The following is a 12,570-nucleotide window of genomic DNA, read 5'->3' as shown; positions in this document are numbered from 1 at the left end:
ACACCAAAGAAATTGATAAATAGGAAATGACCACACATACTTAAGCAATCAAAAGAACAGTAAGAGTATGACTTAAGTCTTAGGGCAATAACTTTTAAAATCTAAAGGAATAGGTTATTTCCCAGCAAAATACAAATTAACAAAATTAACCCAAGAAAAAACAGAAAACATTTTTAAAATCTAGAATAATGTGGAAACAAAAGTTCTCCCATTGAAAAAGTCATCTGGGGCACCTGGGTGGCTCAGTCCTTAAACGTCTGCCTATGACTCGGGGCGTAATCCCAGGGTCCTGGGATTGAGCCCCAGCATTGGGCTCCCTGCTCCGCTGGGAGCCTGCTTGCTCCTCTCCCACTCCCCCTGCTTGTGTTCCTTCTCTCGTTGGCTGTCTCCGTCAAATAAATAAATAAAATCTTAAAAAAAAAAAAAAAGAAAGAAAGAAAAAGTCATCTGGATCAGATGGATTCGAAGCTCAATTTTATCTAAATGTTAAAGAATTGTTAATTCTAACATATTGTTGCAGGTCAGAGGGAAAATAATTACACAAAGTATCCCAAATCATTTCATGAAGCTAACATAACTTTAATATCAAAACATGATAAACCTCAGACTAATGTGACTTGGATTCAAAACTGTAAGTAAAGTGCTAGCAAACATAACCTATCAATGTGTCAAAAGAATAATGTGCACTATTCAAAAGAATAATAATCAAGGAGGGTTTATTCCAGGAATGCAAATGTGATTCTATATTTATTCTTTCAATAAATACTTGGGAGGTTATGCAGAAAAGAGCTAACACAGCAATGTTCATAATAGCTGAAAGGTGGAAACAACCCAAATGTTCATCAACTAATGAATGGATAAATGACATAAAGTATGAGTATGTGTGTATACATATTCATACAATGGAATATTATTCAGCCATACAAAGAAATGAAGTACTTTTACATGCTACTTCATATGGATGATCATTGAAAACATTCTGCTAAGTGAAAGAAGTCAGGAAGGACCACATGTTACGATTCCATTCATACAAAATGTCCAGAACAGAGAAATCTACAGACACAGCGAGTAGATTAGTGGTTGCTTGGACTGGAGAAATGGGGCTATAGAAATGAGAAGGGAAGAGTGAGAGCTAAAGGGTATAGGAATTCTTTTTTTTTTTTTTTTTAACATTTTAATAAACAAGGATTCTTTCTGAGGCGATGAAAATGTTCTAAAGTTGTGTTGATAGGTTTACCTTCCTGTAAATATACTAAAAACCACTGAATTGTACTCTTTCAATGAGTGAATTGTATGACATGTGAATTATATTTCAACAAAGTTACTTAAGAAACAAGAAAAAGGGAAGGACAATATAGCAGGCCAGAGATTGCTCTCCTTAGGAAGCCTGCCTGCAAGGTTTTATTTAGGCTTTTAGAATTTAAATTTTTGGGAGGATTCCCACCACAAAACTAGTAAGATTGGTCACTGTACCTAAACTATGCAAACTATGTGGTTTATCCTGAACACCTGCTTTCCTTCTGGAAGTCTGGAATTTTGATAACATTTGAGGTAGAGGATAACTATGTGACCACTTTCCAATAAAAAATTCTATGGACTGAGTCTCTAAACAGCTTTCTGATAGACTGCATTTTACATAATGTCACCACAATTTGTTGCTGGAGGAATTTGTGTGTTTCATGTGACTGCAATGGAAGAAAACTATGAGAAACTTGTGCCTGATTTCCGTCAAACTTTGCCCCATGACCCTTCTCCATTTGCTGATTTCGCTTTATTTCCTTTTGCTATAATTAATAAAGCATAGCAGTAAGTACGACTACATGCCGAGTGCTCAAAATTCCAAAAAATCACCAAACCTAGGAATGTCAGGAATCTTGGAGACCTCAACATAGAGGCATTATGAAAGTAATTAAGAGGTAATTTGTTTCCATCAGCTGGCAAAAACTTAAAAGAATCACTGTTGGTGGAGATAAATGGAAAGAGGTACTTTCCCTTACTGTTGACTAATAAAAAATGTAATTATACTATAATACCCTTGTAGCAATATTATGTCAACCTGGCAACAACTGTTAAAATTAAAAACACACTTCAATCTAAAAACCGCAATACTGAGAATCTATGCCTCCCTCCAAAAGTTACTACCTTACTGAGATATAGTTGGTAGGTGCAATAAGTAAGGAAATAAACAAAATGAATGTCCATAAATAGGGGCATAATTATATAACAGGGTGTTTCTGAATGACAAAGGCAAAATGCAGAAATGTAATATAATCCTATTTTGGTAAAAGAATATATGTGAAAAAAATACATATGCTTTATATGAACATCTGAGCTAGGAGGAGTGTGTACATGTCTTGTTAAAATGGGGATGGACAGCCAAGCTTGAAATAGAAGTGAAAAAAAAACAAAGCCTGCACTAAAAAAAACTATATATGTATATTAGTTACATTTATGCATTATATGTTATGTATGTGTACATACACACAAATATAAAATTAAAATGATATACCAGAAAAGTATAAAACAAAAGAAATTTGATGTAGCAATTTTAGGGTAAGACAAAATTGACTGAATAAAAATGCAACTGATCTCTGTATGTTCATTTTTGTATCCTGCAACTTTACTGAATTCAAGTATTAGTTCTAACAGGTTTTGGTGGAGTCTCTGGGTTTCCACATATAATATAATGTTATCTGCCAATAACGATAGTTTTACTTCTTCCTTTCCTATTTGGATATCATTTATTTTTCTTGACTAATTGCACTGTCTACGGCTTCCAGTGCTATGTTGAATAGATGTGGTGAGAGTGGGCACTCCTGTTTTGTGTCTGATTCTAGAGGAAGAGCTTTTGACTTTTCACAGTTTAGAATGATGTTAGCAGTGGGCCTGTCATATGTGGCTTTTATTATATTGAGACACATTCCCTCTATACCCATTTTGTTAAGAATTTTCATATTGAAGGGATATTGAATTTTGTTAAATGCTTCTTCTGCATCTAATCTTTCCTTCTCTTAATGTGGTATATGACATTTATTGATTTGCAAATACTGAACCATCCTTGCATGCCAGGGGTAAATCCCACTTGTTATGGTATATGATCCTTCCAAAGTGTTACTGAATTTGGTTTGCTAATATTTTGTTGAGAACTTTTCCATTTATATTCTTCAGGGATATTGGCCTGTACTTTCTTTTCTTGTAATGTCCTATTTATCTTTGGTATCAGGATAAAGCTGGCCTCATAAAATGAGTTTGGAAGTGTTCCCTTCTCTTCAATTTAAAAGTGAACATTAAGCTATAAAACAAGTTGAATTATGTCCACCAAATGGTATATTAAAGTCCTAACCTCCAGTGCCTGTGAACATTTGGAAATAGGGCTTTTGCAGATGTAATCAGGTTAAGATGAAGTCATCAGGGTGGCCCTAATCCAGTAAGACTAGCACTTATCATTAGAAGAAGAGACAGAAACACAGAGAATACTGTTTAATGACAGACAGGGGTTAGAGTGATACAGCTACAAGCCCGGGAACACCAAGGATTGACAGCCACCACCAGAAGCTAGAAAGGGGAAAAGAAGGCTTCTGCTCAGAGCCCTTGAAAGAAACCCACTCTGCCAAACCTTGATTTTGGACTTCTAAGCCTCCAGAGCTGTGAGAGAATAAATTTCTATTATTTTATGCCATCCAGTTGGTTGTACTTCATTACAGCAGCCCTAGAAAACTAATATAATAGCTGATAAAGCCATGAGACTTCTTTGTTCTTTTACATTTATTGGATTTTGTTTTGGCTTAAAATAGAATATTATATAGATTTTTAAAACAACATAGAAGTACTACATAAAGAAAATTAGAAATATCCATAATCCTACTGAAGTGCAGAACTATTGCTAATAAAGCTATGGAAATATATTCTGGCCTAGCCATTAAACTGTAAAGTAAAATTTCATTTTAACATCTTTTCACTAATAAGAAATAGAGTAACTCAAGGATACACTGAAGACTTTTTACAGATATACTACAACAGTTCATCTAACTAGTGAAAGTATTTAAGGTTTCACTTTTGATAACTAGATAACAAGGTAAAGATGCATAGCAAGTTGAAGTAATTAAAATCTAATTCATTATAGAAGTATCTTTCACTTTTATAAGTTGAAGGATTAGAATAAAGAAGATATAATTGCAGAATAAATGTCCTTTGACATACAAAACCACTGTTACTCTACAAATGGAGGTATTGGAGAAGAGTGTGCCAGAAAATTTATAAAACAAAGACAGAAAATGAGATTAAAGTAGTAAGAAAATACTGTACCGCCACCAAAAAACCAGCAAATTTTAAGTAATTTTCAATGTTCTGCACTTTTTTGCTCGATTTCTTTTTGTCCAAAAAAGAACTATGTTTACCTCTTATGGCTTTTACCTACTTCCTAGTTCCCAATGGTAGCTAACTAGAGAAAGACATGAGTTCATGTGTATCCAGAATATACAATATGAACATTGAAGACAATGGATTATAGCAATCTTCTTTAGGATATCATCTCCAGAAGAGAATTACACCAAAGCAGGCATAACCGAACTTTTCTTTGTCTTGACAAAGCCCAAAACTGAACTCTTGCTTTATCTATACCTTCCTTCCCCATCTCAGTTGATGGTAACTTTTTCTTTCCAGTAGCTCAGAAAAAATATCTTGGAATGATCTTTCACTCTTCTTTCTCACATATCTCTGTTAGAATGTGACCAATTCTCACCACCTCCACTTCTACTATTCTTGTCTTACCCATCTTCAAATCTTGCCTGGATTGCTAGAATAGCCTCTTAATTGTCTCCTAGCTTCTGCCCTTACCCTTCAAAATCTATCCTCAAGAATAGACAAAAAGATACTTCTAAAATAAATTCATAATGTCATCCCTCTCCTTATAACCTTTCTTTCTTCCTTCCTTCCTTCCTTCCTTTCTTTCTCTCTCTCTCTTTCTTTCTTTCTTTTAAAAAGATTTGATTTATTTATTTGACAGAGAGAGACAGCGAGTGAGAGAGGGAACACAAGCAGGGGGAGTGGGAGAGGAAGAAGCAGGCTCCTAGTGGAGGAGCCTGATGTGGGGCTCGATCCCTGAACGCCGGGATCACTCCCTGAGCCAAAGGCAGACGCTAAACAACTGCGCCACCCAGGCGCCCCAATACTTATAACCTTTCAATGGGTCTTTATTACATTCAGATTAAAACCCAAAAAGTCTTTATAATGGCCTGCAAGGCCCTGTACTACCTGCTAAAGTAAAAACCATCTTCTTCTGACAGCACTTGAGACCAGATGTGTTTTTCCACAAGCCATTCTCCAATTCTCAGTGGACACCAAGAGGGTGTCCTACAATTTCACTCCATTTTGACACTATCTACCTGAAGTTAGTGTTAGATCCCAAGTCAAGGGCTCAGTCCCACAAGACCATCCCTCCCACTTCAGACACTGATCGCATGTCCCACACGTCCCACGTTGTCACTTGTACTTCTGGTCAATCGCCTATAATTTGGGGGTTGCCACAACCTTTTCCATGGATGATTAATTTGATTAATTTGATAGCATGGCTCACAGAACTCAGCTTGCTGACTAGACTTTGGGTTTATTATAAAAATATACTCAGAAACAGCCAGATGGAAGAGATGTGTAGGGCAAAGAATGTGGGAGGGGACATGGAGTGTCCATGCCCTCTCTAGACATATTACCCTCTCAGCATCTCCACGTGTACACCAACCCAAAAGCTTTCCAAATGCCTTCAGTTAGGACTTTTTTTTAAAGATTGTATTTATTTATTTGACAGAGAGGGAGAGAGAGAGTGCGCACAAGCAAGGGGATAGGCAGACAGAGGGAGAGGGAGAAGCAGGCTTCCTGCTGAGCAAGGAGCCTGGCATGGGGCTCAATCCCAGGACCCTGGGGTCATGACTTGGGCCGGAAGGCAGACACTAAACAGACCAGGAGCACCCAGTTAGGATTTTTTATGGAGGCTTCATTACATAGGCAAAACTGATTAAATCACTGGCCATTAGTGATTAGCTCAACCTTCACCACACTCTCCTCCCAGGATGTGGAGGAAGGTGGGCAAGCTTAAAGTTCAATTCCTCTAATCACAGTTGGTTCCCCTGGCAACCAGCCCCCATCCAGGAACCCCCAACAGCAGTCATCTCATTAGCATGCAAAAAAAAAAAAAATCACTTTCAGAGATGCTCCAAGGGTTTTAGGAGCTGTATGTCAAGAAATGGGGCCAGAGTCCAAATATAAATTTCTTACTGTGTCACACCTGCCCATCCCCTCATCTTCATCTCTAACTACTTTCCCTTTATTTTCTCTATTGCCATTGTATCAGCCTCCTTCTTATTTCTGAATACACTATGCAAACACCTGCTTTAAAGTCCCTACTCTGGCTATTCTTCTGCCTGGAATATACCTCCCCTTGATGCACACATGGCGTCTCCCTGGCTCCCTTCATGACTGCTTTCTTCAAAAATCACCTTCTAAATGAGGCCTATACTGATTTAAATTTGCAATCCATCACAACCTCCACCCCACACTCCCAATCCCCCTTACCATGCTCTACCTTTTCTTTTCTACTTGGCATTCATCACCATCTTATATGCTATATAATTGACTTATTAGGATTATTATTGTTTCTCCTCACAATCATCTTAGAATGTAAAGTGAATCCCAGACATGTAAACCAGTACCCAATACACGGTAAGTACTCATTAAATACTTACTGAAGGAAGTTCAGGAAGTGAAGTGAAACCTTAATGAACAAATTAGTGTTCCTAACAAAGATGACCTAGGCAATCAGAGTTCAGGACAATTTCCCACCATCTGGCAGCTAGGTTAAGGAGGCAGGATTATTTCAGGCCTGTACAGCATACTATATAGAAGGAAAAATCTTTTAGGGTTCAAATAGCCTGCTTGCCTAAAAACAGGGAAGGCCACCATGAGAGGGGCAAGAGTTTATTATGCAGGCTAAGAAGTTTCGAAGATGCCAAGGCATAAAGTGTCTGGTGGACAAAGAATGCCCTGATAGTTTCTTGACAAGGATGGAATCTGTGGTCTGATACTGACCTCATGTGCCCAATTATTTCTTCCACCTCTGATAAAGTTTCCAGTGGCACAGAACATGACTCAACTATTCAATCATTAAAATCATATCAGTTACATAATCTATAATCATAATTACATAAAAGGTCATAGTTATAAGTACCATAAACCATGTATAAAATACCTAATATATGCCCAAAATATAGTAGGCATTCAGTAAATGTAAGCTAATTATAATGATAGCAACAACACTATCTTTGAAGTAAAATTATTTTTAATAATATAAACATTTGAACAGAAAGGAAAAGCTGTATCATGATATTTTATATCTCATTTTGCTATCTTTCTCCATTTCCTTAAACCGATTTATCAATCTTGACTATAGCCTTAGTTAGATCAGATATATTGCACGATAAAGTATCAATTTCTAAACTGTAATATCTGTTAATAAGTCATTCTTAGTAGAATATAAGTGATTTCATTTTCAGAGATATCCTAATTTAAGAAAATTAAACATGAAAAATTCTAATTTATAAGAAAATGTTTGGGAATGCTTCACTTTACAAGTGGATTCATCACAGTATTATTTCAAGCATTCATTTACAAACTTTTGGACTAGAGAAGGAGAAACTGAGGTAAAACACTAGAAAGCAGTGCATCAGAAATCAATGGAAAGCAACTCTGAAATAACAATGTAAACAACAGAGATTAAATTTAGAAAAATTCAACTTATGTACCATTTTTCAGGAAAATAACTACAAACTTCCTTAATGACAATTTTTTTTTCATAAATAACATGATCTACCCAGCCATAAAAAATCACTGGAGTACCCAAAACATACCTGGACATTACTCTCATCCTGTCTCTGGGTCTCCTAGAAAGCTCCTCTGCCTGCCTACCATTTTTTGTGCTGTCCATATGGTACTCTCCTTATACTTAAGATGACAGTACATATACCACCATTTCCAGATACCCTTATTCTGTCTTCCCTCTACAGGAACACAGTACAGATCTTTGTACGATATAGATCGAAGTACAGTAGTAACACAAAAATGAAGTGATAATCTACTTTTGATGGATTAGAAAATACTTCACAGGTGTGGTATGGATGACTGGGAAGTTGAAAGGGGAATGGGAAGAGAAGCAGCATCTTGCAAAGGCAAGGGTATAAGAAAAAAAGACTACTTTATCTTTGGAAACTCAGTTCAGTTGGGGGAGGATTGGGAACAGCCAGAGATAAGGCTGTGAAAAGGAAGAACTCAAATTTTTGACTACTTTAATGTTGTCTTATTAATTTTTTAATCTCTGGTGTCTAGCATAACAATAGATCAATAAATGTTCATTGAATAAATTTGCTGAATCAGAAAATCACAAAGTAAGTAAAAAAGTTTCCAAATTCCAAAGGAACAATATTTCTTCAAACTGCTTTTTGCAGGTCAATATTTACAAAATAGAAGTAAATAGAAGTTACATTTACAAAATGTATTCAAAAATGCCAAACTGATTCAAAAATACCATGACAGCTCAGATAACTGAAATGACAGCTAAGATACTGAAATATGGTTTACATTGCATAATATTTTATTTCTGATGAATTACAAATATGAATATATGCAGCAACTTTTCTGAAGCGACTTATCTAAAACAAAAATTCTTCAACCAGATGCAATGGTTTGTAGCATTTTTGTGAATGTCAGAGACACTTTTGGTGGCCTAATGAGGCCTATGGGCTCCTTGGAATGATGTTTGTAAATGCATAAAATAAATTTCATAGGATTGAAAGAAAGAAAAAATTCATAAGATCACAAAGAAAACCAATTATATTATAATTCAGTTCTAACCATAGACCACAGTTCTAATCATGGACCCTACTTTAAGAACTCCTGATAGAGGATATGGGTTAACTTGGAAAATCAAGACTAGATACTTCTTACCTAGTCTACAGATAGATAAATACATAGATATAAAAATATAATATTCCCAACATCTTAAAAGAAACTCATAATAACTTGCCAAGATTAGGATATTATATGAAGTTATTTAAAGTTTAAATAACCTTTGAAGATTGTATCTGTGGTAGAACAGGCTGCATCCATTTCTTTTTTCTTTTTTTAAAGATTTTATTTATTAATTTGACAGAGAGACAGCCAGCGAGAGAGGGAACACAAGCAGGGGGAGTGGGAGAGGAAGAAGCAGGCTCCTAGCAGAGGAGCCTGATGTGGGGCTCGATCCCAGAACGCCGGGATCATGCCCTGAGCCGAAGGCAGACGCTTCACGACTGCGCCACCCAGGCGCCCCATGCATCCATTTCTTGTTCGTACTATGTGCAACTTTTGTTAATGCAGAATTTTCTAAAATCATTATATTACATCTGTACAAAATTAATAATAATATACTAATGCTACATTTGTATCATCACAAATCTCTACCTAGTTTTCCAAAGATGACATAAATTAGTACACTTCTTCCCTTAATCGAGGAGCTCATGAGAACCAGTAGGCTAGACTGACAATTTTTTGGGCCCTAGCATACTTAGCACACTCTGTATTCAAAATACTTTCAGATGCACTACATAAACGACCTTGCTGTAGGTTGTCTTTGGGGTCTATAATTAAGAAACACCTTATAGTTAAAGCTGTCAAATAACAAGATCTACTAAGTATTGTAATAAGTAAATGTCTTCGTAGGATAGCTTAATCTACCACTTTATAGATTCCAAACATACTTTTGAAAAATTGTAAGGTAAAGCAACATCCTCCCTAGCATGGTAGGTGAGTGAATTCCAAAAGTTTCAACAGGAAAAATAACCCTGATTTTGACTTTTTAATGTGTACATCACCTTAAAATAAATCAAAATTTTCATTTTTTAAACTCTGTTTTGCTAAAAGAAGCTTCTAAACCATAATTCCAAAATTATATTTCTTGACACCACAGTTTAAAAGAAACATCTGACATTAAATAATATAAAAGACCTTGAATCACAGTACATACTAAAATATAAGAGTTTTTGAAAAGAGATTTTCTTTTTTAAGGAAAAGAACAAGCTAGGTGGAAAAGGGTATCCGTTCTGACATTAAAATAGCTATCTTTTAAAAAACTACTTGTATCTTCTAGAGAAAATAATTAATGGAGTGACTATTAGTGCTAAGTTCCATGAACACTATGCATTTATAAAAAGTTTTTAAATTAACAGAGGAAAAAAAGGTCTGTTCTTGGTCACTTATTTTTACACTGTAGTTAAAAATACACATTAACTACCAATGAGTTTAATTTATGAACAAATTTAAATAAATCACTTTCACGGTTTATCACCACTAATCATGAACCTGGGCAAATTGTCCAAAAAGCTCATTTTAAGAGCCTCTAAAATGTAAAACAAAAACAAAAACTCTATTTTTTTCCATAATTAACTCTTATCTACAGTGAGTGTGTCTATTTGGAATTCTTATGACAATGGTAGGTAAATCCTAAATTGCTTTTGCAAAATAAGTTTTTGGTGTTTTTTTTTTTTAATTTCTCTTTCACAGGTTGAAGGAGCTTTGCCTAGGCCATAATCAGAAAACTGAAAATAGAAAATTAAACTAACAAACAAGTATCAATTTAGCTAAAAGTACATTCAATCAGAATTTTGTGTTAGCACTTGCTACTCCTTTTAAACACTGAGAATTAGCAATGCTTTTCTTTAGAGAACAGAATTAAAAATGAATCAGATCCTAATCACAAAGAACTTCCTAAGTTTAAAAATCCCTCACAAACAGCCTTGAAAATCCCTTGCAAAAATACATATATTTTTCCAGATAAGGAAACATTTTGGCATACTCTGCTGTCTAATAAAGCCTTGCAGTACATTTTGCAAGCATTAATCAGACTTTGCACTGATACAGAAAACCCTGTAGCAGGATAACAAAACCTCAGAACACGCTCAGATTGCAGGCTTTAGAAAGCCTCCCTAGTACACCTGTACAAGTACTTCCTGTTCTCCGACAATGTTTAAAAGTAGTTTGATAAACGCCCTATAAGTCGCCGTTTAGAAGCTAAACATTAACTTTATAAATTACTACTACCACCCAGAAATCACCAACCCAAGGATTCTCACGAATCCAGTCATCTCCCTGCTCCAAGGAGCGCAACATAACCATCCGGAACCCTTTAAAAAGCTGCTGCTCGGGCGAGGCAGTGGCTGCTCCGCAAGTGAGGGGCCAAGGAAGCGTAATATTCATAATCCCAGCGACCCAGCTGGATTCCAGGTTCTGCCTCGTGTCCGCCCTCAAACACAGCAGCAATGAACAACCACGACCCAGTAAATACAGCACCTCCTCCTGCCTCCCGCGCGCCTCCCGCCTGGCCAGACGCATCTCCTCCAGGGCCGGGACCGGGCGGGGAGGAGGCGGGAAGGCTGCGTGACCTCGGGTGCCTGAACCCCGGGAAAGAGTCCGCGGAGCGGGGGCGAAGGATGTCGCAGGGCTGCTAGGGGAGAAACAAGGTCTGGCGTTGGAACGGGGGTCTCCGGCTCAGGCCCGGGGCGGGGGTCGCAGGTCGTTGGATCTCTACAGGGACTAGTTTCCGAGACTTACCTTGAGCTCTGCCCTCCAAACGAGAGGGAGAGTGCGGTCCAGGTAAAGAAATATGGGCCTTCCACTTCCACAGGACTACCACCCACTGGCCCAGCTCCGCCTCACGCCAACACCCGTCTGACACTAACAGCTGCCACCGTAGCCGAGGCTCACCGGGAACTGAAGCAGAGGCGTCTGCTCTCGCCGCCCAGAGCTCGACCCTGCTCGCGGAGCATGCGCACACACCCCAACACCCAAGGGCCAGTCAGGCCAGTGACACCTGCGATCAACAGGTCCCGGGAGACCCGCCCCCACTCTCCGCCTGCCCCGCCTCCTCGGGAAAGGCCCCGCCTTCACGCTCATCGAGCTAACCCCGCCCCGCACGCGATTTCCCGGCTTTCCGGACCTGGAGAACTGTATTCCCGCGGGGGTTCGATTGGGCGCGCGATCCAGTTGACTTACTCAAGGCGCGAGATCCCGCGAGAGCAGGAGCTTGACCATATCCCCTTAAGGCAGGAGCGGAGCGTTAGGGTTTAACTCCTGGAAAAGGTGCGTGCAGGTTGGCTTGTGTGGCGTAGAAGGAAGGAGGGGATAGTTCTCAAGTGCGGGTGACTATTCCGTGCTCTTGGTCCATATATTCGGTATTTTCTAAGCTCAGGAAAGCGGACCCGCGAAGGACTGGTTAAGTATTGTTACCTGAGAGAAAACAGTCTATACTGCCTGACTTCAAAACCGCATGTGGATATGCAATTCCTTTTAGCTTTCTGTGAATCATTATGATTTGTTTACACTTAAATGGCTTCCATTGGCGTGAATGTATATTCCCCAAGTGGTTGTTCGTGACTATTAATAAAATGAAAGCTTTAATAGCGTTGACTCGGTTAATAGTTAATTGTGGTAAGAAAAATTTGGCTGTCTCCTTACTCTGCTTTAGAACAAGTTTTAAGTTACAAGCTATTG

General features: G+C 37.9%; 1 protein-coding gene across 3 annotated transcripts in view; it reads right to left on the bottom strand.

The window, feature by feature from the left end:
• Positions 1-11,905, bottom strand: part of USP53 (ubiquitin specific peptidase 53) — a 60,261-nt gene extending 48,356 nt beyond the window's left edge. For 2 of the 3 annotated variants that reach the window (XM_045799071.2, XM_045799072.2), the window contains exon 1: positions 11,632-11,903. The gene's annotated coding sequence lies outside the window, so the exon portion shown is untranslated. Of the gene's footprint in view, positions 1-11,631 lie in introns of all 3 variants that reach the window. The other variant, XM_045799073.2, reaches the window with a different exon arrangement.
• Positions 11,906-12,570: the final 665 nt, after the last annotated feature.

This window comes from Ursus americanus, chromosome 13 (assembly GCF_024610735.1).
Source record: "Ursus americanus isolate L20-20 chromosome 13, mUrsAme1.1.p, whole genome shotgun sequence".
NCBI lineage: Eukaryota > Metazoa > Chordata > Mammalia > Carnivora > Ursidae > Ursus > Ursus americanus.
Note: the sequence above shows the minus strand (reverse complement) of the source record. Positions and strands in the feature narration are given on the sequence as shown.